We start from the raw sequence: 27,066 nt of genomic DNA on the forward strand, positions 1-27,066 counted from the left end.
CTCTCACATTTACTTGGGGTGGGGGGGTACCTTACCCGACTCTGATTCTATTCTAGAGGTCTGGGGCATGAAATTCGTGCACTCGGGGTCTCTCAGCCTGGCATGGGCCCTCTCACAGTCCGGAAGCCCTCAGGGGATGTCTAACTGCTGGCTTAGTTGAACATCCTTAATGCTGCCATGGAGGCAAGAGAGGCTCCCACCACAGCTGCTGTGCTCACCAGCTGTGAGCCTGGCTTCTAGCTGAGTGGTGCTCCCCCTGTGGGAGTGCACTGACCACCAGGAGGCAGCTCCTGCATTGAGTGTCTGCCCCCTGGTGGTCAATGCGCATCATAGCGACCGGTCATTCCGCTGTTCTGTTGATTTGCATGTTAGCCTTTTATTATATAGGATAATTTGGATGAGGTTGAATTTTTCTTACTCAGTCATCTCTGGGGATGAACTCATGACCCACCGTAGAAGTGGGCATTTTTTGTTTAGAGATGGATATATGACCCAATTTGGGACAATGTGGACTCAATTCAAGAATTCTTTTGGGGAAAATATTTGAGAAAAAAAGTGGGTTTTTATGGATATTTCCATAGTACATATAAGGTTTGGGAGCCCAGAGCCACCATACATAAAAAAAAGTTTGAAAATTAGCCATCACAGAGAAAAACAGAGATTTATAGATAAAGAGGAAGGTAGGGTAAGGGAAGGAGGGGTATCTATCTATCTATCTATCTATCTATCTATCTATCTATCTATCTATGTGTCTTGGATTATTTTTGCCTAAACAGGTTTGAGTGCACTTTTTTTTTTTTAACCACTTAATCTTAGGAATGGTAATTCACACATCACAGAGCGATTACATTCCCTTGGAGAGTTCACCATTCAGTTGAGCTTCACTGAACCTTCCACATTTCCAGGCCATGTCACCAATCTCTGCACAGCTCAGACTATGGGGAAATTTTATTCAACATATTTCTTCCCCAAATTTTCTGGTGTTAGTGGCCATTTTATACTTTTTGGCTGCATAGAACAATTAATGCTTCTTTCAACTATCATATGCCCCTACCCCATTCCCAAATTAAATCTCCAGCATCCAAACTAAATGCCATCAAGAAGTTTTCTCATACAGTAAATCAGTATTACATCCCTGCCTCAGTTATACTACCTGCATCAATAATTATTGCTGCATAACAACACACCCCAAAACTTAGTGTCTTAAAATTCAATACACACATATTGTTGTTTACAGGATGCTTGATCAGCTGGCTGGTTTTTCTGCCTTGACTGTAATTGCTTATTCATTCTTGATCAGCTATAGATTGAGAAGGCAGTTTTGCTGATCTCGAATGGACTATCCTATATAATAAAAGCCTAATATGCTAAGTGTCTGACCATTCATTTGACCGTTCAACTGGTCGCTATGACATGCATTGACCACCAGGGGGCAGACGCTCCAACGGTAGTTTAGCTTGCTGCTGGGGTCCGGCCAATCAGGACTGGGTGAGACAGGCTGGACATACCCTGGAGCCCTCCCACGATCCCTCCTGGGCCTCAATCATGCACCAGTGGGGTCCCTCAGTCTGGCTTTCACCCTATCACAATCTGGGACCCCCTTGGGGGATGTTAGCCGATTTCGGCCCAATCTCCGCATGCCAGGCTGAGGGACCGCACTGGTGCACGAATCTGTGCACCAGGCCTTTAGTCTAATATATTTAGGGGTCAGTTGTCTATAGGTTGGTCTATGTTGGTTTTAGTGCTCTTCCACATGGTCTCTCATTTGCCATAAGGCTACCCCACCTTGCTCAGGAGGTGGAGGGAGTTTCTGAAAGAGCAAAATATGCGTGACCTGGGGAGACCTGGGCTTAAAGGCCAATTAGGTTGACACTTTCTATTGGTCAGAGCAAGTCACAAGGCAGGCCCAGATTCCAGAGGTTGGGAAATAGACAGCACCTGTTATTGAAGTAGCTTCAAAGTCACATTGCAAAGGACATGGATTCAGCATGCATGGAGCATTGTCGCCAATTTTATAGTCAGTGTAGCAGAGACTAAAACAACAAACAAACATATCCTTTAGAAATTTGATTTCACCGAAGGACATTCTGTTTGAGTTTAATCCCAAGGTTTTAATCAGGATCAAGAGTAAATTAAGGACACTTGGCCAATCATAACCTATATCCTATCTTTTTCATTAGTAACTATAAAGAAAGGTAGAAAACAGAAATAGCTAATGTCTATTTCAAATTCACACTTTACTTAAATATGTAGTGTTGAATCAGGGTTGGGTTGGAGGAGTAGAATGGTTTTTTTTCTCCTGTTAAAATGTGTTGAGTAAATACTGTCTGTTTACTTCCCAACAAGAGAAAATTATCAAAACTAAACCTTTTGAGACAGCAAATTATCAAAACCAAACCTTTGGAGTCAGCAGATTAGTAAAAAGTTAGTAAATTAGTAAATACTGAAGACTTGTTCCAGTGTGCAAAACCTGCCCTCACTGGCATAAGGTTAAGTCTGCACTGGATGATGATTTAATTCTTAACAGATTACCTCAACTACAGTCAGTTCTATTTTCAGAAAGTGTTGGCTCTTCTATTAGACATTCCTTCATTCATCTATCCATTGAATAAACATTTACAAAGCACATCTTATATAGAATAATATCAATAAGCCACATGATACAATAAATATCAATAGATGATAGGGTGGGTTTTGGCTTTTATTATTTCTTTGAATAAATAATAAGATGGTAATGTGACTTTTGAATTGGGAAGAACCTGTTTGGGTCTTTGATTGACTGAACATAAATGGCATGGCAGGGACTCACCTAATGTTTCCTGGGGATATGGGTTTGGTATTGCCTGGTATAGTGTTATTTGGGCTGGAGAATGGAGCTTACCTTTAATCCTGTAGTCACCTAGCATTTGATTCTAAAACACTTTTAACTTGTAGAATAATATTTCAGAGCTTGGTGGGAAGGTTCAAAAATGTCTCTTCATCAATTTCGGAAATAAGTGGGAGATGTATCTGCAGCAAACTGTTGGAAACAGTTCCTGAGAAGGCTATCATAGTAAGTGCACAGAGCTAGGCGCTTCATAAATCTAGGACTTTTCTTATGGGAATTTTGGCTATATATGGTTTTGTCCTTACATCATAAGTTTTGAATAATTCTGCTTAGTTTAAAAAGCCAGGAAGATGGGACCTGCTACATTAGAGAGTGTGTCTAATCCCTCACTGTTACCCTAGATGATTCTGTTAACTGCTTTGGACTTATTTGCCAATAAGTTAAATGAGAATACTGAATAAACTCATCATGAATATTCCTCTTAGATTTACAAAACTATACATTTATGCTGTTTCTGTGAACCCCAGAACCACCCTACCATTCTAGAAGGGTGGGCATCAGTGGCTTCATTTTACACATGAGAATGCTGAGGTCATAGCCAAGGTGAGATTTATGACTAGAATCTTATACAGATTGCATCCAACTCTTCCGCAGATTTCAACAGCATGTTGCTGTATGGAGCTAATGGCTCCCAAAGAGGCTTTGATCATAGCAAGATATTTAGTCAAGTTACCACCAGCTCAGAGGAATTAGTTCCCTTCTGATGGGCTTTCCAGATGCATGGGCTCTTTCAAGTGTGTGTAAGAGAACAAAACAAAGCTGTTCGGCCTGGTCATTATACAGTTACCATTACAGAGAGAGGAAAGCATACAAAACCCACAGTGTATAAGACCTTGACCTCCGTAGGTCCTGGTTTCCTTATCTGTAAAATGAGAGGGTCAGCCTAGATGACGCCCAAGGTCCCTTCCTGTTCTGAAGTTCTGTGATCTTTTTCCCTAGTAAGATCAAAATTTAAGTCATAAATAACAGTAAATATATTAGATTTTCTTTTCTTTTTTACCCAAATTCAAGTCAAATATTAATAAGGATAAAGGGAGTCATTGCTTACTAGTTCAGTTTTCTTCTTTCTTCTAATCTTTTAATCAAACATCTATCTATTAAGTGTCTATTCTGTGGAAGCCACTAAGACCATATATAATTTTCTCCAAGTACTTCAATATGAAATGTGGGCACTCCAGGACCAGTAAACCATATCATTTAGGCTTCTTCTAAGGCTCACTAGAGCTAGATTTGGGGGTTCCTAGGAATAAAATAAGCCTGACAAAGGCATCTCTGGAAAGGTCCCCTCAATAGATAGGATGGTTATGTTCTTTTGAACCGTGAGGTAAGTGCTCTTGGTCCACCATCAAATCCTCTTTACCAAACCAGTGCACCTATCCTCCAGCTTCGGTGAGTGTTGACTGCTAGGTGCTCATGCCTGTTACCCATCTCTTTCCTGAAGGTTTGCTCTTGACTAAAAGTGCCAACTTTCACAGAAGTTTATTTCTTCAAACTGAGGCATCCTGCAGTTAATATATAATAATGGGGATAAACAAAGAGCAGTTTCTTGTCTCCAGGTGAGATCAACTCTTGTATATTCCATGCTCCAGGGATCCCCATGGGATCAGATGGAGGCTAGAGAGCAAGACCACATCCTAGTTGCTTCTTCTGCCCCCACTGCTACTCTCGTTCCCTTTCTCCTCAGAAAACTCTCTCAATGAATCACATACACTCAAATTCCCATCTGAAGCTCTGCTTCCAGGGAACTTTACCTCAGACCCCAGAGCCACATTGCTCTTCCCTATGATTTGCACATTGCTTCCTGAGACTATTTCCAGGATTTAACAAGTCTTCATAACTATTCAATTTCCTATACATTCAGGAGGCTTCATGGAGTATAGGGAGGCAGCCACCCACTGACTCAAGAACATGAGGGCACCTTGGGAAGTGTTCTAGACCTACATAGAAATTCACCTCAGGATACAGTCTGAGGAAATAGGACTTTGATGCTAAGTGGACACTCTGAAGAACTCAGAGTTCCAGAGCTCTTCCTTGAGGCCAGAAGACTCTGATGTGGCCCTTCACTCTGGTCCCCCATTAAACAAAATCATAACTGGAGATGACATCCAGAGTGTAGGAGTATCTGGTGGTAGAGTGAGGGGCCACAAAGCCAGGATATCTAGCTGGGGAATGTAACGGTGGCGGAAATCAGGTCTGAGTACTTCATCTTCCTTCCCCCCAAACAGTATCTCTGGCAGTAGGGGCTGTGGCAGGATGGAAAGCAGAAAGAGCCTTTGACAGAGACAGGTTTTTGTATCCAAAAGCCAAAGCATCAGAGAAAAGAGAGGATTCCTGAGAATAGAGCAGAAGCAAATGCTGAAAGAGGCTGGGAAGGAAGGGACAAAGGCAAAGATGTTGTCCTGTGGGAAATGTAATAGGCAGTTGTTGTAAGGAGGTGACAAAGCTGGAGAGAGGGAAACGAAAGTGGAGACTGGATTTGGGGGCTGCAAAAGCTTAGATGGTGACCTCTTAGAGACATTCTGTTTGGGCTGATATATGAAGACCAGCTGACGTTCTCTTTCTTGTAGAGCCTGAAAACGCCTTAAAGCAAGGACTGTGGAGCTGACAGCCTGCGTTCATTTATTAGCATGAAGACTTATTATCTGGGTGACCTTAGAGAGGTCAGTTTTGACATCTCTTCACCTGTCTCCTCAAGTACAGAATGGAGATAATGGTTCCTACCTTCTAGGGTGCTCAGGGTCAATTGATTTGTCTACACAAAGTGTATACAAACAAATGTGAATCAAAGGGGTTTGCATTGCTTAAGATCTCAGAATTCTGGTACTGCCCTGGGCAGGGCAGTTCTTTTCCCAGCACAGAAAAGGAAGGTTTTGGAGACAGAATTTAATTAATTAATTAATTAATTAATTAATGTATTTATTTATTTGGAGACAGATTTTAAACAGAGTTAAATAAACTTTATTAGTGAGTCAATTCATACCTACCACAACAATTTTCTACCAAAGTTACATTCATATAAACTCATGTAGTTTTTTATTCTCTAACTTACTGCCTTTTATACATTGTCTTTGAGCCTGGAAAATGGTTGGAAAAAAAGAGAAGGGAGAGCAAGAGCCTCTGCTTCTCAATAAAACTCATGCGTCAAATTATTCTAAAATAATGCTGTTTGTTGTCCAGCAAGGAAGCTGTTTACTACAAGGAAGTGACAAAGGCAAGAGTGGAAGCAGGAAACTGAAAGAGGAAATGGTTTATGAGCCCCCAGAAAACATACAGATGGAAGTTGATGAAAAGTGATAGGAGAGAAGGATGCCCCGTGTAATTCTTTTTCCAAAAGTTAAGGCATATCATTTGGCCAGTACTTACTTATCTCTGCTGTTTCACATTTTTAATGTGATTTTGCAAAAATTTAAAGGGGCAAATCTAACCACTTTAGAATCCTCAAAACACTACTGTTAGTCAACAAGTAAATGACTCATGTGAATTTTGCAAAGGATAAAATCAACAGGAACTCTGAGCAACATGCAAGGAAAGAAAACTCCAAGGAATTATTAGAGATTTTACAAGCCAAAGCTAGGCTCCTTTTTTAGTTTTTCTTTTTCCTTTTGCATGATCACAAGCTGGTCCGGAGCAGGGAGCAAGACTCAAGTTCACACATACATTTGTTTAGTTAGCAAGACATTCCTATTTTTATAGCTGAAAGTTCTTAACTTCCTTGTTAGCAAATGTTAACAAGGTTTAAAATGCATAAAGTGAGCCGTGGCACGTAAAAAATTTAGCCCTATTCTGGCTCCTTCTTTTTTTATACCTGCGTTCATTGAAAACGTCCTACTGACAGGCAGAATGTCTGGGCAACTTTATAGATAGTATTCCCACCTCAGGGCCACAAGGTCACAGATTTGTTCCTGATTCTATTTAAAAAACACTCAACAATGGTAAGTTTGTGTGTGCTTTTATGAGAGGGAGCTGTTTTATGTGATCCAAGATCTTAAAGATACTCCAAGGAATCTTGCATGTATGCTGGGTTGTGAATTGAGAAGGCTGCTGTGGTGCTTGCTGTGAAATTGGGGAGCTTCATTGAATCACAAGCAAAGACTGACTGTGATAATTTTCAGACATTGTGTCTATGCAAGGCCAAAAGCACGTTGTTTTCATCATGGTAATCAAAGCCCTTCAACAGCATTTCAACCTACCATTCCAGCATCATTTGGCCAGAGGTCATAAAATGAAACAAGGCAGAGGGGAAAAAAGGGAAAAGAAAAAAGCAGACCCCATTCAAATCTCACAGACATTTTATCACTATTTAGGCACTACAGGCATAAATATGGCTTCTGAGAAGTCTCTCTCAAAAGGCCCGAAAGGTCTTCTAAGTATGGAAGTGAAATAAGCTATCAACACCATAATGAGCAAACACAGGGGCACTCCCAACAGTGTTTACGAAATAGCCCAGTTGGGTGGTTATCATGATTTTCTGAGGCCTATTGACAAAAGAACAAAAACAATCCAAGTCTGATTCCTGTGTTCAGTTACTATGTGATCTTAGAAAATAGATCCTTTCTGAATCTCTGGGTTGTCCCTTCTAAAATGAGGAAAAGAGTAAAGGTTTCTTACAAGTCAAAAAATTTTCAATTAAAAAAACTTCAAATGGAATGGATATCTTAAAATGGGGCAGTTACCCATCTTTCTGAGTAAATACTCACATACTAGTGTCTCTCTCACCACAGGCTGCCACATGAAGTCTGTGATGTGGATGGTCCTCTGGAATGTGCACCATGGTGGCCCTGCTCCGGCCTCTGACCTAAAATCACAGGTTTCCCATCCCAGTGGAAGCCTCTAGAACCTGTGATTTGTGAAATCTAGGGATAGTCCATACATATACAAACATATACACAGGGTCTTACAACTTCCTTTTTATACATATTAGATTCTGGATTATAATGCGTGTGTGTGTTTGTGCATATGCACACACTCACTCACACAGCTCAGAAGCCAGTTACCTTTGATCTATTTATTTTTCAAGTTGCCCCATCAGCCAAATCCCACCCCTCTATGGAAAGCCACCAACTAACGCAATTTCTAGTTCTACACCCCTTCCCCACAACGCACATGTAAATTGTCAGCTTTCCTTCCTCTAAAATTCTGTTTTTCAAACATGCCCATATATAACCACCACAAATAATTATTAGCTCCTTCTGCCAAATCACCATGAAGCCAAATCCTTGTGGTAAATATTGTACTCCCTGTGGCATGGTAACAGCAAATGGCCCCCAATGTCAGCTCTGAGCCTGTTTCCAGCTCTCCAGCATGATTCCAATACCACAGGCATATATATTAAGGGAGAACAATGAGCCAGACTGAGAAAGTCTCATCCAGAGAGACCAGGGGAAAGGTAAATGACTGAAACATGTCAGGAACAGGGTTTACTTTTAGACTGTTTTATATGGAATGCTCTAGCCTAAATTACAGAGCTTTTGTGTAATTAAGAGAAGTAGTTAATAGTGACTATTCCTCCCAGCTCTATAAAGTTCTACAGTTTACAAAAAATTTTATTTTCCTCTAAGTTATCTCATTTGATCCTTTGAGATGAGCAGATTATGATGATTCCCATTTTATAGGTGAGGAAACTGAGGCTCCCAATGACCAAGTGACTTGCTCTACATCTCAGAGCTATACTATGTCAGAATTTGTGTTAAAATTCAGTTCTGATTAGCCTGGCCAGTGTTGCTCAGTGGTTGAGCATCGTCCCATGAACCAGAAGGTCATGGTTTGATTCCTGGTCAGGGCCCATGCCCAAGTTGCAGGCTTGATCCCCATTAGGAGGTGTGCAGGAGGCAGCTGATCAATGATTCTCTCTCATCATTGATGTTTCTATCTCTCTCTTCCTCTCCCTTCCTCTCTGAAGTCAATAAATATGTATTTTAAAACAACAGTTCTGATTATACTGCCATAACAATTTGCCTTATCAAAGGAATTTGAACAATTCAATCATATTACTAGGGCAGATATTCTTAACTGGGGAAAAGAAGGGAAAGAAAGGCATATTAGAATCATCTAAAGAATTGCTTGAGCCGAAACCGGTTTGGCTCGGTGGATAGAGCGTCTGCCTGCGGACTGAAAGGTCCCAGGTTCGATTCCGGTCAAGGGCATGTACCTGGGTTGCGAGCACTTCCTCAGTGGGGGATGTGCAGGAGGCAGCTGATCGATGTTTCTCTCTCATCGATGTTTCTAACTCTCTATCTCTCTCCCTTCCTCTCTGTAAAAAATCAATAAAATATATTTTTTAAAAAAAAAAAAAGAATTGCTTGAAACACAGATGCTTGTCTCCATCTTCCTTTCCCTGGAAATGTAATATGTCTCAGGATGAGAGTAGTTAAATAATTTTGAAAACATTTCTCAGATAAATTTTAATACACTGCCTGGTTGAAAAGTACAGCGTCAGGTTTTTCTCTTCTGAAACGAAGGCATCTGCTTCCCAGATTTTTGCTTTGTATGATACTCTTTGGAATAATATATTCATTATACATACTATATGATGGATAATAAATTTTATTCAAGTCTGCCATGAAAGTGAAGACAGTGACAGTATAAATGGAGAAATAGACAATGCCAACTTTTGGGTGACTCATGTGAAAAGGTCATAGGTTTTAATTAAGCATGTAAAAGATTGTGTGTGCAGTATCCATATCTAAAACTACTGAACAGAGAGATCGTGTGTGGATTTATTCTTCACTAGTTCACTTTTTACTTTTCTAGGTGATGGCATTCTGTATCCTACTGTCATTTCAAACCCCTGGAGAAAAGGCTCTCCTTGTATTCCCTTTGCAATGCGACTTTGCAGCTCCCCCCATTATGAGGTAGAGTGTTTGCCCACTCCTTAAATCTGAACTGGCCATTATGACTTCCTTTATCAGATAGAAGCACGCAGAAGCAGCATTGTTGTGCCAGCTTTGAGGCTAGACCTCAAGAAGATCTTGCATTTACACTCATGTGAACAATCCAGGATAGTCCACTGAAATGTGAAAAACCACATGGAGGCAAGGAGGCATACCTGGTGGGAACACCCTAAAGCAACCAGCTCCTAGCTCCTCTGGCTGACCAGAGCCATGAGGGAGTGAGCCCAGATTCAGAAGATAAAGATACCAACCCTACCTCTTAATACAAAGTCACAAAGTTGGAAAGTTACATTGCATAGGAGCAAAGATACAGGGAGGGGTGGGTTGCGCTTAATTTGCACAATCTACCACATGGGTCTACTATGCACATTAAACAACAAAACGCATGTAAAGCATTTACAGCATGGTTCGGCACTAAATAAATGCTCAATAAATATGAACTATTATTACTGTTCCTAAAATGCATGCCATGATATGTAGATGACCTAATTAATATCACCATGCCCCTTACTCTTAGGAACTGATATTGACAATTCTCATACACCTATGGTTCAATCCAGCAGCATACACAGGAACTCAAGTGAGGAAAAATGCAGTCAAACCACATTTTGAGTGTTAGTACACCCCAAACCATCTTTCTTTCCTGAGTGGAAACATCCCCACCCTCCAAAAAACTATAAGTTGCCTTTTCCATACAGGCTTTGACCAAGTTTCAATGCAAAAGATGACTCATACCTTAAAGAACTGAAAGAATTTTTTTTATTGCTTCTCAGTCCATTGTCTTGCTCTCATGAAATTGCTGAATGACTCCAGAGAACATAAAACCTTGTCAAAGAAATAAGCACCGAATGACATGTGGCAGGGTTTCCAATTCATCAGGAAATTAACACGTGCTGCTCTGGAGACACCTCACATCCGTGGATGCCCTTGTTCCCTGAGTCTCATAAAGCTCCTATCTCCAGGGCACAGGTGAAGCCTTCACATTCTTTGAGAACAACAGCATGTTCATTTCCTCCATGGCTATAAATGGACTTTACTGGACTTCAGTATCTAAAGGAAACAGAGCTCTAGGTCAGAGGGTGCCTTTAGAGGGTCACTTGCCCCATTTAGAGTCCCAAATCTCAGCGATGTGTGGTTGGGAGATGCTCTTGAACTCTGAAGTTAAGTTAAAGTTCAAAGGAAACTTCCTGGCTTGATCATTGTTATTGAGGTCAAGATACATTTATATGTAGTTGAAAAGTGCTTAGAAGATTTAGCTGTACAACATCAGCTATTACTAAGCAATGGTTCCTTATGATTCAGCAACATAGATATTGGATGGCTCCAGCAGGAGATTCAGTTCAAATATTAAAGAAACCCTTTGCCAATTACAGTGGGGTTCAATTTTTGACAAACCCAAGCAGTGGTTGACTTCAACGTACTTCTAGACACTAACCTCTATGTAAATCTGGGCACTGAAGTCTCAATCTGAAGAGATAAGATTCATATGATCAGAGAAGTACAAATTCTGCTCAAAGTATGATTCAACCCACTGATTTAATTCTAGTTCTGTTTCCTAAAGTCTAATCTATGACACACATGTCTCTAGGCAGCCTTTGGTAACAGATACTTCTCTGTGGGAAGAGGTTGGAGAAACACTGCATGTTATGTTTCACCCTTGTGCATTCACAGTGCATGTGGGCACATTAAAGGTTTGGAGAAGTCATGAAATATAGAAGCATGTTTAATACCAACCCAATGGTTCCAGAAGATATATAACCAAACAATCCCCCTTTGTTTTCTCTTTCAATTTTGTAACATGAAACATCTTTAGAGATCAAGGAGACTTTGAGAGATCACTATAGTCTGCCTAAGTCAGATTACCATAGATACTTCAGAGGAGCCTATTTTAGGTACAGAACCCAATTCAGCATCTTTAGAAAACTGTAGTCAAAAATGTTAGGTGACTTTTAGCTTCAGACTTTTAAGTACAAATTGTTTTATAATTTAGGCCCTCTGTTTGAATCTGAAGGAATCTCATCAACGCATTGGAAATAAATCTAAGGAAAAAACGTCTGAAAGAAATTATCAATAACATTAAGGTACATATAGTGTACAACACTGCCAAAATTGAAGGTTGGTAAACTATGACATTGGGGTCACCAATAGTTCTAGAAATATCTATGCAGGATAGGGGATTATTTCTCATGATCTTCCTTGTCCCTTACTATACTTGTTCTATTTGCTACTTTGCTTGACTCTGCTATTCCGACCAACTACTTTGTCATTCTTCAATATGGGTATACACAGTCAATCCGAATGGATACAAGGTTAGTGTTCAAAGGCCTTTGCTGATTGGTTCCTAATACTATTTCTTCCTGGTAGTTCTTTGTCTTGTATTTTTGAAGTTGACAAGACAGATGTTGCCTTTCCTAAGCTTTTCAATATTTAAAACAAAAAACAACAAAAACCCCCACAAAACCCTGAAGGGAATCATACATTTGTCTGTGATGTGGTTAAAGAAATTTCAATCCGTTTCTTTGCTTTGGGCTGGAATTTTATCACCTCATCTCATTTGATTACAAGCCCTGCTTGAGATTTACATTTTTAAGAAATAAGAAAAAGTAATAGACAAATGTTTTTTGCAAACATGGGATCCATTTTGATGGTAGAGGGTTGGAAATAATAAAATAGTCTTTGGAGGTTTATGGATTAGAAATCAACATTCCCTCTACCTTTTTTTTTTTTTTTAACCTCCTCCTTCTCTCTGTAGCTCATTCCACCCTTGTCCTAGAGTATAAAGAGCAATTTTACCTTATTTATTGCTTTCTAAAAACACAGTTGACTTAAATTTTATTTCACATGACTCTGACATTTATTGTCTGGTACATAAGGCAGGCCATGCATCTAGTTACTATTATATAATGGTGTAAACAGTAAGAACAGTACAACATTGGAAACAAATACTGTTTTTAAATAGCTGGCATATCTATTTTTTCATTTCTAAAGATGATTAATAGAAATATCCCCTGAAATTCAGGATTAGACTCCAACTGGTTTCTGCTCCACCCATTAAGATGAACAAGCAAAGAACTATCATCAATCACATGCACATATCCCTTCTTCTGTGGGTTAGTTCAATTGAGGCCTTTATTGTGCTGTAGAAATTGGCAAGACTCATATATAACATGTACTTTTTTTTTAGTGAAAAAAAATAAAGAGTAGTAGTTAGAGGAGTAGTCATATTCGTATATCTTGAATTTCACCTGCAACAAGTTGTAAACCCAGAATCAACACTGCTATGTATCGTGGGAAGTCTAAGAAGTTTCACCAGCAATTTCTTTTTAAAGGGCTTTGCATGAGTTGTTTTTCTTTTTGTGTGTGTGTGCGATTTCATGTGCCTTTATTGCTCCGCAGGTACTTCCAATGTGGAATGCTTTTTCTCTCCTTTAAATAATTCACTCTACTGGCTCAGAGATAAGAACTCCAATCCAGTGCCATCTCTTACTCAGTGAGAGACTCTTTCATTCCACTGCTGGATCCACTTACTGAGGAGATTAGCTTTATATCTCAGGGCAGGTGTGGGGTAGAGAAGGGCGTGCATCTGCTCATCTTGTTTGAGAGTGTAAGATAAAGCTCAAGCTGACTGAGCTCTTGGTTATGAGTGTGTGTGTGAGAGAGAGAGAGAGAGAGAGAGAGAGAGAGAGAGAGAGAGAGAGAGAGAGACTTCATTTGTGTGATTTGCTTTTTAACAAACTTTTTGAAGTAACAAATTTAGGGTCAAATTTGCAGTCTGCAGTGTCATCTGTCATAGACCCATGGTTCCCCAAACTTAACTGATCATCACAAAACATGCAATTTTCCTGAAGAACTTTTCAAGGAAGTTGGGGTGGGAGTGAAGGAGAAATTTTAAAAATACAGAAAATCCTTGAGAATAATGTAAAATAACTGAGTGTCCACCACAAAAATTGATAGTTAGCTTCTCAGATGGTTCAGCAAGTATTTATTGAAAACTGCTATGTGGCTAACTCAATTCTAGACAGCAGTGAAATAAGACAAAATTCCACCCCTCTGGGAGCTGATACCCTATTACAGGAAGTGGAAAAATATAGGTAGCTGATAGCATAATGTGATAATAATATAATACATAACATAATAATAGATGACATAATAACATTATACACTATATTGTTTTTATTGTATTGCATCTTGCTTTTTTTCATTCATCTTTAGGTTTTCTATATTTATCAGGGTGGATCTACATTGCTAGAGTTCACTCTTGTTCACTGATATATAGTACTAGAGGCCCAGTGCACGAAATTCATGCACAGGTAGGTCCCTAGGCCTGGCCGGTGATCAGGGCCGATTGGAGCCTTCCCGCTGCTGGCCAGGGTCTCCCTTTCCTGGCTGCTGGCTGTGGCCTTCTTTAGTTCTGTGCCGCCCTCTTGTGGTCAGCGCACATCATAGCAAGCGATAGAACTCCTGGTCTCCCAGTTGAACTCCTGTGGGGACACTTTGCATATTAGCCTTTTATATATGTAGACTAAAGGCCCAGTGCACAAAAATTTGTGCACTCAGGAGGGTCCCTCAGCCCGGCCTATGCCCTCTTGCAGTTTGGGACCCCTCGGAGGATGTCGACCTGATGGCAGTCAGACATCCCTCTGGTGGCCCGGCAGCCCTCGGGGGATGTCTACTTTCCAGCAGGGAGCAGACGTAAGCTGCAGTTGGACATCGTTAGTGCTGCTGAGGAAGAGGGAGAGGCTCCTGCCACCACCGCTGTGCTGGCAGCCATCAGCCTGGCTTGTGGCTGAGCAGAGTTCCCCCTGTGGGAGCACACTTACCACCAGGGGACAGTTCCTGCATTGAGCATCTGTCCCCTGGTGGTCAGTGTGTGTCATAGTGACCAGTCATTCCCAGTCGTTCTGCTGTTAGGGTCAATTTGCATATTGCCCTTTTAGGATAGAGGCCTGGTGCACAGGTGGGGGCCGGCTGGTTTGCCCTGAAGTGTGTCCTGGATCAGGGTGGGGGTCCCACTGGGGTGACTGGCCAGTCTGGGTGAGGGGCTGAGGACCGTTTTCAGGCTGGCCAAGCCCCCCAGCGATGGAAGCTCCTAGCCTCTCCTTTTTTTCTTTTTTCTTTTTTCTTCTGGGATTTATTTACCTTCTATAATTGAAACTTTGTAGCCTTGAGTGGAGCTCAGAACCAGCCAGGGTGGGTGGGAAACTTGGCTTCCTCCATCGCCAGGGGCAACCCAAGCCTCCTGCTTGCTCCAGCTCCGTGGCTGCCAGCTACCATCTTGGGTGGGTTAATTTGCATATAATCATTCTGATTGGCTGGTGGGGGTGGCTTAAGGCATAGGGAAGGTATGGTCAATTTGCATGTTTGTCTTTTATTAGTTTAGGTTCCATGGAATGACAACATCACAATTCATTTGGTGGCCCTCTAAGGTGTTTTCATTTTTCACTATTACAAGAAATGTTTCAACATGCTTCCTTGGTCTTGTCTCCTTGTACACATGTGGGAGATTTTTCCTGGGTCTATATCTAGAAGTAGAATTACTAGGTAATGGGGAGGGGTATATTTTTAATGCAGACTTCCAAATCTCATCCTAGATTTCTTGAATCACAATATCTGAGAGCAAGACTTGGGCACCTATGTTTTTTTTTAAAAGCTCTTTGGAAGATTCAGATGCAACTTTCCAAGAAACCAATGTTTTGGAGCCTATTGCTCTGGGCCATGTGAATTATCCCATACAGGGTTTAATGAAAGAATGACAGATGAATAGGCACTTTCTGTCAATGAGAATACATTTTGGCTGTCACTTTATTAGGCCCCAGGAGTGGATACTGTTGTGCCCTCCCAGATACCGTTTCCTGGCTTCCATACCCATTTGCCAAATGCTGTGAGTGTTGGCTGCTGAAGGCTCACAGCTGCCCCATCTCCAGAGAACTGCCTGCCTCAGCAGGGATCATCGGCCTGGAGGAAGGGGAGACCAATTCTGTGGTTCAATTCATGCTGCAGCGCTCCCAGTGGGATCTGGCTGAGGTTAGACTCAGTCTCAGCCCACAACCATGCCTCTTCCTGCATCCCTCTCCCCCTTCTCTGGGGGTCCTGCCTAAATAGATCACATGCACCTAATGCCCTGTTTTAAGCCATGCCTCTAGGGAGCCTAAACCAAGACATTCCTTTGCTTGTGTTTTTTTGTTTGTTTGTTTGCTTTTTTTTTCTATTTTATCTTTTATTCTACTTTCTGTTCTATTGATTTTGTTTGCCCTCTTTCTTTTTTGTTGCTCATTAGCTCCTAATTACCTGTTTTATCTCACCTGTGAAGAAGACAGAAGATGAGGCAACCATTTCCATTTTCACTTACCTTTAAGAAATGCACTGAACTCATTCTGTCACATGGATCTGCAGACCTCTCACCCAGGAATTGCACCCTGCCCTCTGATAGCCTGGTGGGCTGACGAAGCCCTGAGCTCCTGGTTTGATTAATAGTAACATCAGGTTCCCTTCCTGAGCTCCTTGCAGCTTCCTCTGAGCCCTCTGAATCGCAAATTTGTTCTGCATTCTCAGAATGTGTCAACATGGTAGAGGCATGCGGCCAGTGACCATTTCCTACCCAACAAACGTACCGCCCACCACAAGTACGGAAATGCCGCTGCTACTCACGTGTCCAAGAGGCGTTTCCCTGCATGGGATGGAATCAGCCCCAGTTGGGCTTGGAGCCCTGTGGCAAAGCGCCCTCACCCCGTCTTGTGCAAGCATAGCCTTCTGCTATGTCCGCAAGCCAGTGAGTTTGCTATCATGGGACATTTATAAACACATGGCCAGCTTGCTCTTATTTTATACTGCTACTACTACTGCTACTAATAATAATACACATGTAGGCCTTGGAGCCCTAAACCAAGTGTTCATCTAAGCTTTGAAGTCACAGCCAGGAAGTAACTCCTGAGGCCCTTCCCATCCAGCCCCATTTCAAACAGAGTGGCAGAAGCCCTTGAAAGATGAGGCTGTTCCTGTCCAGGAGGCTACGCTGGGGTGTGTGGACATACTCACAAACCAAATCTTTTCCCCAAACATCAAAAATTTGTAATAACTTCCAAGAACATGGGCTGGTGAGAGAGAAGCTGGGAAGTCATAGGTTTGGTTATGCCCAGGAGAGCTGTTTGTCCAATACGAAATGTGGCTCCTGGGCCTGAAGCTGTTAAAGAGAGAGTTACTGGCCTGCCTGCAACTCTGATCTAATCCTCCCAAAGCTGTGTCCCCACAGTTGCAGCCTGGCAACCACTCCAAATTGACAGGCACAGATGTGCTTTCACAGGTTGCAAGGGATTATCTCAGTCCTGCGGCCTTTGTTCATATCTTCATTCAAAATTTTCCGCTGCGCAGAATTTGACAGAAAATTAGTTGCGATCCTGCCTCCAAGTTCCCGCCTCTATTGGGGGGAGGATTTATCTCAAGCCCCCCAATGTCTTTCCACTATGATAAACGCCAGGGGCCCCATGCAGGGAAAATCAGATGGTTCATCTTCCACACCAGAATCCAATTTGTTTGTGCTCCAAGTGCAGATCGTCTGAATCTAGGGCGGTGGTTCTCAACCTTGGCTGCACATTAGAATCACCTGGGAATCTTTTTAAAATCCTGATTTCTGGGCCTCATCCTCCAGAAATTCTGTTTCTTTGTTATGGGGTGGGGCCACAACATTAGTAAGAAAGAAACAGAATTTCTGGAGGATGAGGCCCAGAAATCAGGATTTTGAAAAGATTCCCAGGTGATTCTAATGTGCAGCCATGGTTGAGAAACACTGATCTAGGGTCTTCTGGAATCTGGATTTGTATGTGCTGAGCCAATTTTTAAAATGTTTATTCTTACTTGCCAAAGTTTAGCTCCTTGCATGTCATATTTGCTTTTATGACCTTTGAGTATTTGATGGAATTCTTAATACTTGGGCTTCTACTTATAAGCTTCTGGATCAAACTTGCTCTATAGCCACAAAACTCCCAGTATAACATACTTAAATTTTATCTTTTCTGCTGTCTTACTTAGACTTTGAAATGGAAATGTATTAGCATCCCTAAGAGAAGATTTGGTGTCAAATTCCAGTTTTACTAAAGCATGCCATTCTTGGATAAAATAGCCATGAGTTTCTATCAAGCCAACCAATTCCTTAGGATTCTCAGGCGGTGCTCCTCCAGGCCCTGGTGTCCTGTTCTTTTCCTACCCACCACCTATGCTCCCTTTCAGGAAAGCAGTAGCAATTAGTCAGGAAAGCAGTAGCAATTAGTCATTCCCAACTGATAGTGGATTGCAGTCATTGCATTATTTAACCCAGGGGCCCAGGGCTTACTATGGAATGAAAGGCACTTTTGGGAATTTTTATTAGGCATCAAGAAAGAGGTATAGAATATATAGGGTGTCCCCAAAATTATATACACACACTTTGAATGATTATAAAGTCAGTATTTATTAAAATACATTTCATTTTTAAAATTGAGCTATCAGCTGTTAAAATGTATATACATTTATTTGGACACTCTATATATGAGGTGGGGTGTTGCAAGGGGCCTTTCTCAACACCTGAGATGAAATGGACTTCTCTGGATACTAGAGGCCTGGTGCATGAAATGTGTGCACTCAAGAGGGGTCCTTCAGCCCGCCTGTACCCTTTCGCAGTCTGGGAGCCCTTGGGCATCCTTAGCATTGCTGTGGAATTGGAAGAGGCTCCCGCTACTGCCACTGCACTCGCCAGCTGTGAGCCCAGCTTCTGGCTGAGCGCATTCCCCCTGTGGGAGCGCACTGACCACGAGGGGACAGGTCCTGCGTTGAGCAGGATTGGGCTGAAACTGGCTCTCTGACATCCCCCAAGGGGTCCCAGATTGTGAGAGGGCACAGGCCAAGCCGAGGGACCCACCAGTGCACGATCGAGGACAGGGGAGGTTGGCCAGCCAGGGAGGGACTGTGGGAGGGCTCCAAGGCATGTCCGGCTTATCTCACTCAGTCCCCATTGGCCAGGCTCCAGCAACAAGCTAACCTACCAGTTGGAATGTCTGCCCCCTGGTGGTCAGTGCATGTCATAGTGAGCGGCTGAGCAGCCTTAGCATATCATTAGCATATTGCATTTTGATTGGTTGAACGGACAACCGGACAACCAGACACTTAGCATATTAGGCTTTTATTATATAGACTAAATCAGACTGACTTGTGACCATGGAAATAAATGGGAGATCTCTGAATCAGGTAGGGATTAGAAGTGCCAACCCACCTTTGTCCCATTATTACTCATTTAAATCCCTTCAAAACATTTATGATGAGGTCATATCATTACCTCACATTATAGGAAACGGAAACGGTCATTTGTCAAATAACAACAATATCATAATACAGTCACACAATAGAATAGCTTCTTGGCCTTCCAAACCCTTCCTATATATTCTAAAATATATATTTTTATTGATTTCAGGGAGGAAGGGAAAGGGAGAGAGATAGAAACATCAGTGATGAGAGAGAATCATAGATTGGCTGCCTCTTGCACACCCACTACTGGGAATCTGAGCCCACAACCTAGGCATGTGCCCTGATGGGGAATCGAACCATGACCTCCTGGTTCATAGGTCGACGCTCAAACACTGAGCCATCTCAGCCAGGTGCCCAAGCACTTCTTATATTAATCATCATGCTAACTTTCAGATATACATAGACACAAATTTCAAATTCTTACCTTTTATATTGCAACATTGATGTTCAGAAACCATGGCAGCATATTGCACGGAACACAGCTGAGACAGAAACTTCCATCTCCAGATTCACAGTTCAGTGCTCTCTCTGTTATATCAGGCAGACCCCATTTAAGCTAATCATTTAACATCAAATTTTATTTAGGAAAGGACAATAAAATACTCCCCTTCCCAAGGAACCTGCACTATACCAGAAGAAGCACTGACAATAAGAAAAACTAAATTTTGATCTGCCTATGATTTTACTTGTTTCTTTTTCCAATACTACATTCACTCAGGTAACTGCCTAGCATGGCCAAATGGGCTTTTCTTCAGTCCTACCCTCCTTCCTAAGGCCACTCTTCAAAATGACCAATGAGAGCAGAGTGTGTAAGAACAAGCTATGTGGTTTCTTATAGGTCATCGTGAGAACTCTGGGGAGATAATGGAGGATTTAAATAAAATTATTCTAATTGTAGAGATGGTAGGTTCATCAAACATAATTTCATTTGTCTGAACTTCTATTTCTCCTTCAAGATTATCTCTGTTTTAACATGCAGACAAATCCACATATGAGCAAAACCGTATTACCTATGGGTAGAACCTTAATTTTTCCCTAGGTTGGCTTGTTAGGAACTATAACTACTATCAATGTCAGGTCATACCCATTGCAATGCCATGCATGCTGCCCTTGTAGAGTTTAATCCTGTCATATCTAAATGTATACTTTAGTATTTGGCCAGAGTCAGTTGAAGAAGGTGGAAGACATGAATTTTTATTTAAACAACCTGGAATATAGAACATAAATGTTTTTGGGTCAACATTAAGCCAGATTATGTAAATTAGGGGATGGGGCAAAGCAATCCTGCTTCTGCCCTGTAATTCTTCATTAAACTCACATCTTTGGTGCAGCTAGGTTGTTTCCCCTGCATTCCTGAGTCCAAACACTCAACATCCTTATCATCACATATTAACGTTTCTCTTAAAAGCTTTTACTGCCTGTCCAGTCAATCAGAATAGATGAGTATAAGTACCCATCAGTGAATGCAATGGCTTATTGGAAACTGTAAGACAAACTCTTGTGTGTAATAGACTATTTCAGTAGTTTAGATGGTCAGAGCCCCATTTATCCCAATAAAATGCTCAAATGTTTCCTTGAATTATTCCAGAGTCCTAATTTCCCATTGTTTTCTGACCATGCTCTGAACATGTGGGGTTTGCCTCCTCTGGGACCGTGTGGCTTCACTTTTCCAAGAAATCATTGTGTCATTTTCTTTTACTTTTGTGTGGTTTTTACAAGGAAAGTAGTATTTATATGTTTTTGAAATGCTGACAAATGTTAAAAGAGCTGTATGTTTTATGTAGATGTCATTTTGGAAGCCAGGAATGAACTAAGGGAATGAAGCAAATATTTTAGCTATTAAGTGGGTCCTGGCTCCAGAGAAGCAAGCTGGTCAGCTGGCACAGCATGGCATGCCCCAGGGCAGAGGTTTGAAAATGTGATTATTTGATTGAAGAAGCAGTCAGAGAAGTGTTTGCCAAAAAGGAACTTCAGAAGCTCTGCTTGAACATGAGTTTGAGGAAGTGGAAATACTTTATATGGGATTTCTGTTACCAGAGCTGACAATGGGCTGGCTAGCTCCCTGCTGGCAGATGGTGCCAGGATGTGCTGATTGAAGAAATAGACTGGGACAGCTGTGAACCATTCATTAAGCTCCATTGTTGCTGAAAAGATGGCAAATAGTAGGTAAGGAAGTAATAATTCCTTTTAGACTAGAAGACTAAGCTATACCTAGCAAAAATGGGTGGTCAGACCGATGACTTCGGTGGAGATTTAGTTATCTATTGCCACTTTACAAATTACACTCAAGTTAGCAACTTAAAACAATGTTTATTATCTCAGTTTCTGTGTGGTAAAAAAACCAGTTACAACTTAGCTGGGTCTTTCTAGCTCAGTCTCTCCCAGGCTGCAATGAAAGTTTTCTCTGGGGCTGCTGTCAGGACCTGCTTCTAAGATCCCTCCATGGTTGTTGGCAGGTCAGAGGTTCCTGTTACTTGTTGCTGGACTTATCAGTTCATTGGAAAGTTGGCCTCTCCATAGGGCCACTCTCAAGATGAGAGAGAGAGAGAGAGAGAGAGAGAGATCTCCCTTAACTGAACCTTAGAACTGATATCATATCGATTCTCCTGTATTCCTCACAGAGTGAGGATATGGATACCAGGAGAATGGTGCCTGTCACAGATAGTGGCTGTATTTTTCATTTAAATGGATGCCAGAATTCTTTCCCTTCCTTCAATACTATGAAGGTTATTGACATGAGGTGAAATGTTTGTTAAAAAAACACACACACACACAACTCTGGTTGGCCATGTGAATTATAGTATTCACTCAATATATCATCTTGGTCAGTGATAATGAGCTGGCTAGTGTGGAGGCAATGGGAGGATGTTATTAGTCAGAGCATGTGAGCTGGAATCCTTAGCTCTAATTTATGCTGGTGTGAGACTGGGTACGGATCTCTCACTTTTCTCATCTGTAGAATGGGCTTGGCTATGAGAAATTCCTGGTGTAATTTTTAGCTAAATAGGAAGTGTCAGGATAGAGTGGAGTTGCCTCTAGAATGAGTTTATATCACAGCTACTTTGCATGCTCTTAACATGATAGTGAAAAATGTACTCTTTGTATGAGTGTTTATATTGACTTTGATACAAATATTTAGTTTCACGAGTCATCTATAATCTGATGAACTGAGACTAACTATGGAAAATTGGCAAGAGCTTAGAGCAAAAGGCATATGTTTTTCCTAACATATTAGTTTCCTGACGACATTTTACCAGACAATTAAATTCAAGAAGAGGACTCTGCTCTGGAAGAATTTGTATTAAAGTACATAATAGAACAGTGGTTCTCAACCTTCTGGCCCTTTAAATACAGTTCCGCATGTTGTGACCCAACCATAAAATTATTTTTGTTGCTACTTCATAACTGTAATGTTGCTACTGTTATGAATCGTAATGTAAATATCTGATATGCAGGATGGTCTTCGGCGACCCCTGTGAAAGGGTCATTCGACCACCAAAGGGGTCGCAACCCACAGGTTGAGAACCACTGTAATAGAAAGTTAGAGTTGATAAGGACCTTTGTGATCAGTTTCCTGAACTCCTTCATGCAATGGAGAAGGAGACAGGTCAGAGCTGAGAATAAACCAGAACCACTAAATCACTGCTTTACATACTATAGACTGCTGCCCCGACCAGTGTCACAGAAATTAGGAAGGCATAGGGAGAAAAAAATAACCTTATTTTTTTTTTTTTGTTATAGTATGAAAAAGAAATCAGTAGAGGTTGGGAAATCTTTTTCAAATAATACTTTTATGCTAACTCTGATAGGGTTTATATTTATATTTTCAGGAACTAGTCCAACAGGAACTAGTTTTTATATTTATATTTTCAGGAACTAGCATAAAGCGGTGTTGATCTTAATGCTATCTAACCACCGGTGAATTGCACACAGCAGGTGTTCAGTGGAAACTTGCTGATCTTAATAACTTCCAGACAGTGGTGAGTTGCATATTCAGCTAGTGTCATTCTGGTTTGGAAACAACTTATAGGGCCTAGATTGACTTTTGCAGTCACTATTATGTGGTCTAGTTGGCAGGATGGTGGTTTCAGGGTAATTGGGTTGTGGAAGTTAGAGGCAATATTCAAGGATAGCATGGACAAGTTGAACTAGAAGCAAAGAGGCCCAAGTTCTGGACCCAGTTTTATTTCAGAGGCCCAGTTTGGAAATTAAAAAACACACAAAACAAAATTCAGATTTTAGTTCTGTACCTTTCATAAGCAGTAGTTTAATCTTGGGCAAGTTACTAACTTTGGGCCATTTTTAAAATCTATAAAATTAGAAAATTTAGTTATATCAATGATTCACAATCTACACTGATAGTATATAATTTTGGAAAGAGGTTGTATATCAGAATTTCTGAGATGTAGTAGAAAAATCATCCTATATAATAAAGATGTAATATGCAAATGGTCATTACATAACAGCTGACCACATAATCACAGATCAGCAGGAGAGTGGGGCAGTGAAAGCTACAATCAGTCAGCGGAGAGCTATAGGAGAGGGCAGGGCAGCAAGCTATGAGGGGGTGTGGGGGGAAGGGAAAAGGGTGAGGGAAGTACAGGAGGGTGGCAGTGAGCTACTGGCTACAAGCGGGTGGAGGAGAGCTACAGGAGGGGGCAGGGCAACAAGCTATGGGGGTGGCGGGGGAGCTACAGGAGGGCGGGGCAGTGGGTGGAGAGCTACTGGAGGGCATGAGCTACTGGCACACAGATTTGTGCGCAGGGCTACTAGTGTAAATATAAAGAAAAAAATCCTGAATTCTAGTAGTCAGAAGAACCAACCTTTCTCTAGGGAGATAGGGCATCCTGGCATCCATGGATAGTAATGTATGTTTATTAAGAGGGGCTCAACTAGAAATATAGTGGGATACTCTGGCTAGATGATTTTCAGTTCTAAAGTTTGAAGAGTCAGTGAATAGACGCACAAGGTCATTCAAGGAAGCAAAGTCAGAACAGAGAAAGTACTGAAGAAGGAAAAACCTGGCCTCCAGCTAAGAGTGATCTGAAATGTCAAGCTCAGACACTGGCAAGCAGAAACAGTCTTCAAACAATGAACACTGTGACTGGAGGCTTCCATCTACCTGAGTTCAAACAAAATCAAGATCCCAACTCCAACTACCTTCTGCAGCAGGTCTACTCTAGTCCACTGGTGTATTTCCAGGACTAAATGGAGCTTGTTAAGCTCCAAAATTTATAGCCCAAAGGAGCTTAATCTTAGGAGAATAGCCCAAGAATGTATTAGTCTCCAACGTAAAGCCAAACTGAATTGTTATTGGCCTCAATGTGGAATGACAAAAAATATCAATGCAGTTATTAAATCTGTTCCTTTAATTAATTATATCAGCACACCCATGCCTTATGAATGGTGAACAAATTGAACATTTTTAAGTATTTTAAAATGACTTCCAGCTTATTTGGATTGATGTAATCTTATTATAGGCCCATTAACCTTTTATAAAAATCTAAAATAATTGCATTTATATATTGATCTATTTATAGTCCATCTGTTCTAAACTGAAATCTAAATTCTGGAGTGATCTCTGCAATATGTTGGAAATTTGGCTTAAGGATAGAAGGAGATTTCAAATAATTGCCCTGCCATAAAAACACATGGAGCTATTGTTCTATGACCAGAGGGTGAGTTTGAAGCAACTCCTTTTCTATATATAGCTGACTTATGATAAGAAAGGAGACAAGAAAGCTTGATAAAGGAATAAGGTGTTTATAATGGAAAGTGAAGGAGCAGAGTATAGAAGGGAAACTGGCCTTGAAGTAAAAGGACCAGGCCTGGTTTCTAAAGTGATTCTTCTAAAATACAGGACTAGGTCACTCACCTGGTGTTGTGAGACTCCAAGGCTTGTTGACTGTTTATTGGGGTATTTCCTATAACTTTCTGCAAGCTTACAATATTTTTAGAAATTAAAGCAAGTGAATGTAATGTATATTCATCATCAAAAAGTTGTAAAATGTAAGAAAAGTACAATGAGAAAAGAAAACAAAAATATTTCCAGGAACTAGCCCAACACAAAAGAGGTGTTCAGTAAAGGGGTGCTGATCTTATAGCCATTCAGAAAACCCGTGTAAAAATTGGGGTATAGCTTTCTAACTTCCATTTTTGCAAATATAAATATTTATTTACTTTTAAAAATATATTACTTACTTTTTCATTATTGTTGACATGCCATATTATATTAGCTTTAGGTGTGCAACTAGTGATTAGACATTTATGTAACTTATGAAGTAATCACCCCCAACAATCTTCTCCTAGGTGGTTTCTAATTCTCCACAAAATGAGGAACATTCCAGTGACTATCTTTTCAACTAAATTTCTGTGGATGGTCCAATAGGGACAGAGAGAAATAGGGAGTTGAGTACTTATGTTAAGTAGTTACATTTTTTTTTTTTCACAATTGCATCTTTAAATTAAGAGTATATAAATCACTTCTTGTTGGATTCACACAACAGTTGGGCCAACTATTTGACTTGTTTTGATAGGATTAGGAAGGTTTTTCCTGAATAGAGCCATGCTCCTGGGCCAGAAGACCAAATTCCTCTGGAGAAAAAAGGGCATAGTAGAAAGGGAGAAGAGATCTAGAAGCCTTCTATTGTAAGAGCCCTGTAACACTGATGACCTTACAACTAACCCTTGGTAAAGGAATTTAAAAGGAAAGGTATGTGAAAGAATCAGCAGCTTCAAAAAATAGTTAGAGACTCAGAGAAAACTCCAGATAGAATTAATACATTTCCTGTTTTACCAAATAAAAAGGTGTGATCATTTTTCTGGCTTCACCTGTTTGTAACTCTTTGCTCTGAACTTCATGGTCTGGTTTAAATTACCTACTTATGATTATCCCTCTCTCACTCTCATGCCATACCTTTCTCATGTTGTCTGGCCTGCTCTTTTTTTTCTTTATTCTTCCTCAATCAATTGTACATAACCTGTAAGAATCACCTGGAACTCATTTTTTTAAAGAATCCATCCCTCACCTTTCTTATTAAAAGTAAGTTACATTATTCTGGTCTCCCACAGCACCCTGTGTCTGCTTCTGTTGCTTTACCTACCACCTGATAATGATTTGGGGTATTTACATGTCTGTCTCTTAGAATTTAACTTCTTGAGGGAGATATTTAGCCTAATTCATCTTTGCAGTTCTAATGTTTAGGATAATATTTAGAGACTCATTTGTTTAGCTGGGCCTATGGGAATAAATAAGAACATAATTGTGTAATAACCGAGTCAATTTCATTTATTTAAATAAATCAACTCCCATACAGTAGATGAGTGAAGACTGCCAGATCAAGTATGCTTGGTGATGTTGGCCTCAGCGTTTTGATGTCCCATAGAAAACATTGGCTTGGATAGTTAACTTGACACTGCATAAATTGAATGTCAAGAATAATATGGAGCTGACAGAGCTGGCCCAGAACCCCACAGAGTGCAAATCAGAGCAAAATAAGGCTTCATGTCATGGCTAAAGTACCAGTCCAGAATGAAAAGATCACCTTCCCAAATAGAGCAAATTTTTAATCCATGAAGACAGAACTCAAGATATTCTATTTCATTTTCTCTTTACTCTTGACTACTTTCAAGCTTCAGTAACTCTCTCAATTACTTTTTCATTTGAGAAGTGAGTTGATATTTACCATAATGAATGAAGGTTAAAATAAAAACAGTTCAGTTTATATAGAGAGATGAAATAAACGGACAGGATGCCATTGGTGTTATATATATATATTATTGATTTTTTACAGAGAGTGAGGGAGAAGGATAGAGAGTTAGAAACATCAATGAGCGAAAAACATCAATCAGCTGCCTCCTGCACACCCCCTACTGGGGATGTGCCTGCAACCAAGGTACATGCCCTTGGCCGGAATTGAACCTGGGACCCTTTGGTCCACAGGCTGATGCTCTATCCACTGAGCCAAACCAGCCAGGGCTGCCATTGGTGTTTTTCCTGAATGACATTTCAAACAG

Source organism: Myotis daubentonii, chromosome 8 (assembly GCF_963259705.1).
Source record: "Myotis daubentonii chromosome 8, mMyoDau2.1, whole genome shotgun sequence".
Classification (NCBI taxonomy): Eukaryota; Metazoa; Chordata; class Mammalia; order Chiroptera; family Vespertilionidae; genus Myotis; species Myotis daubentonii.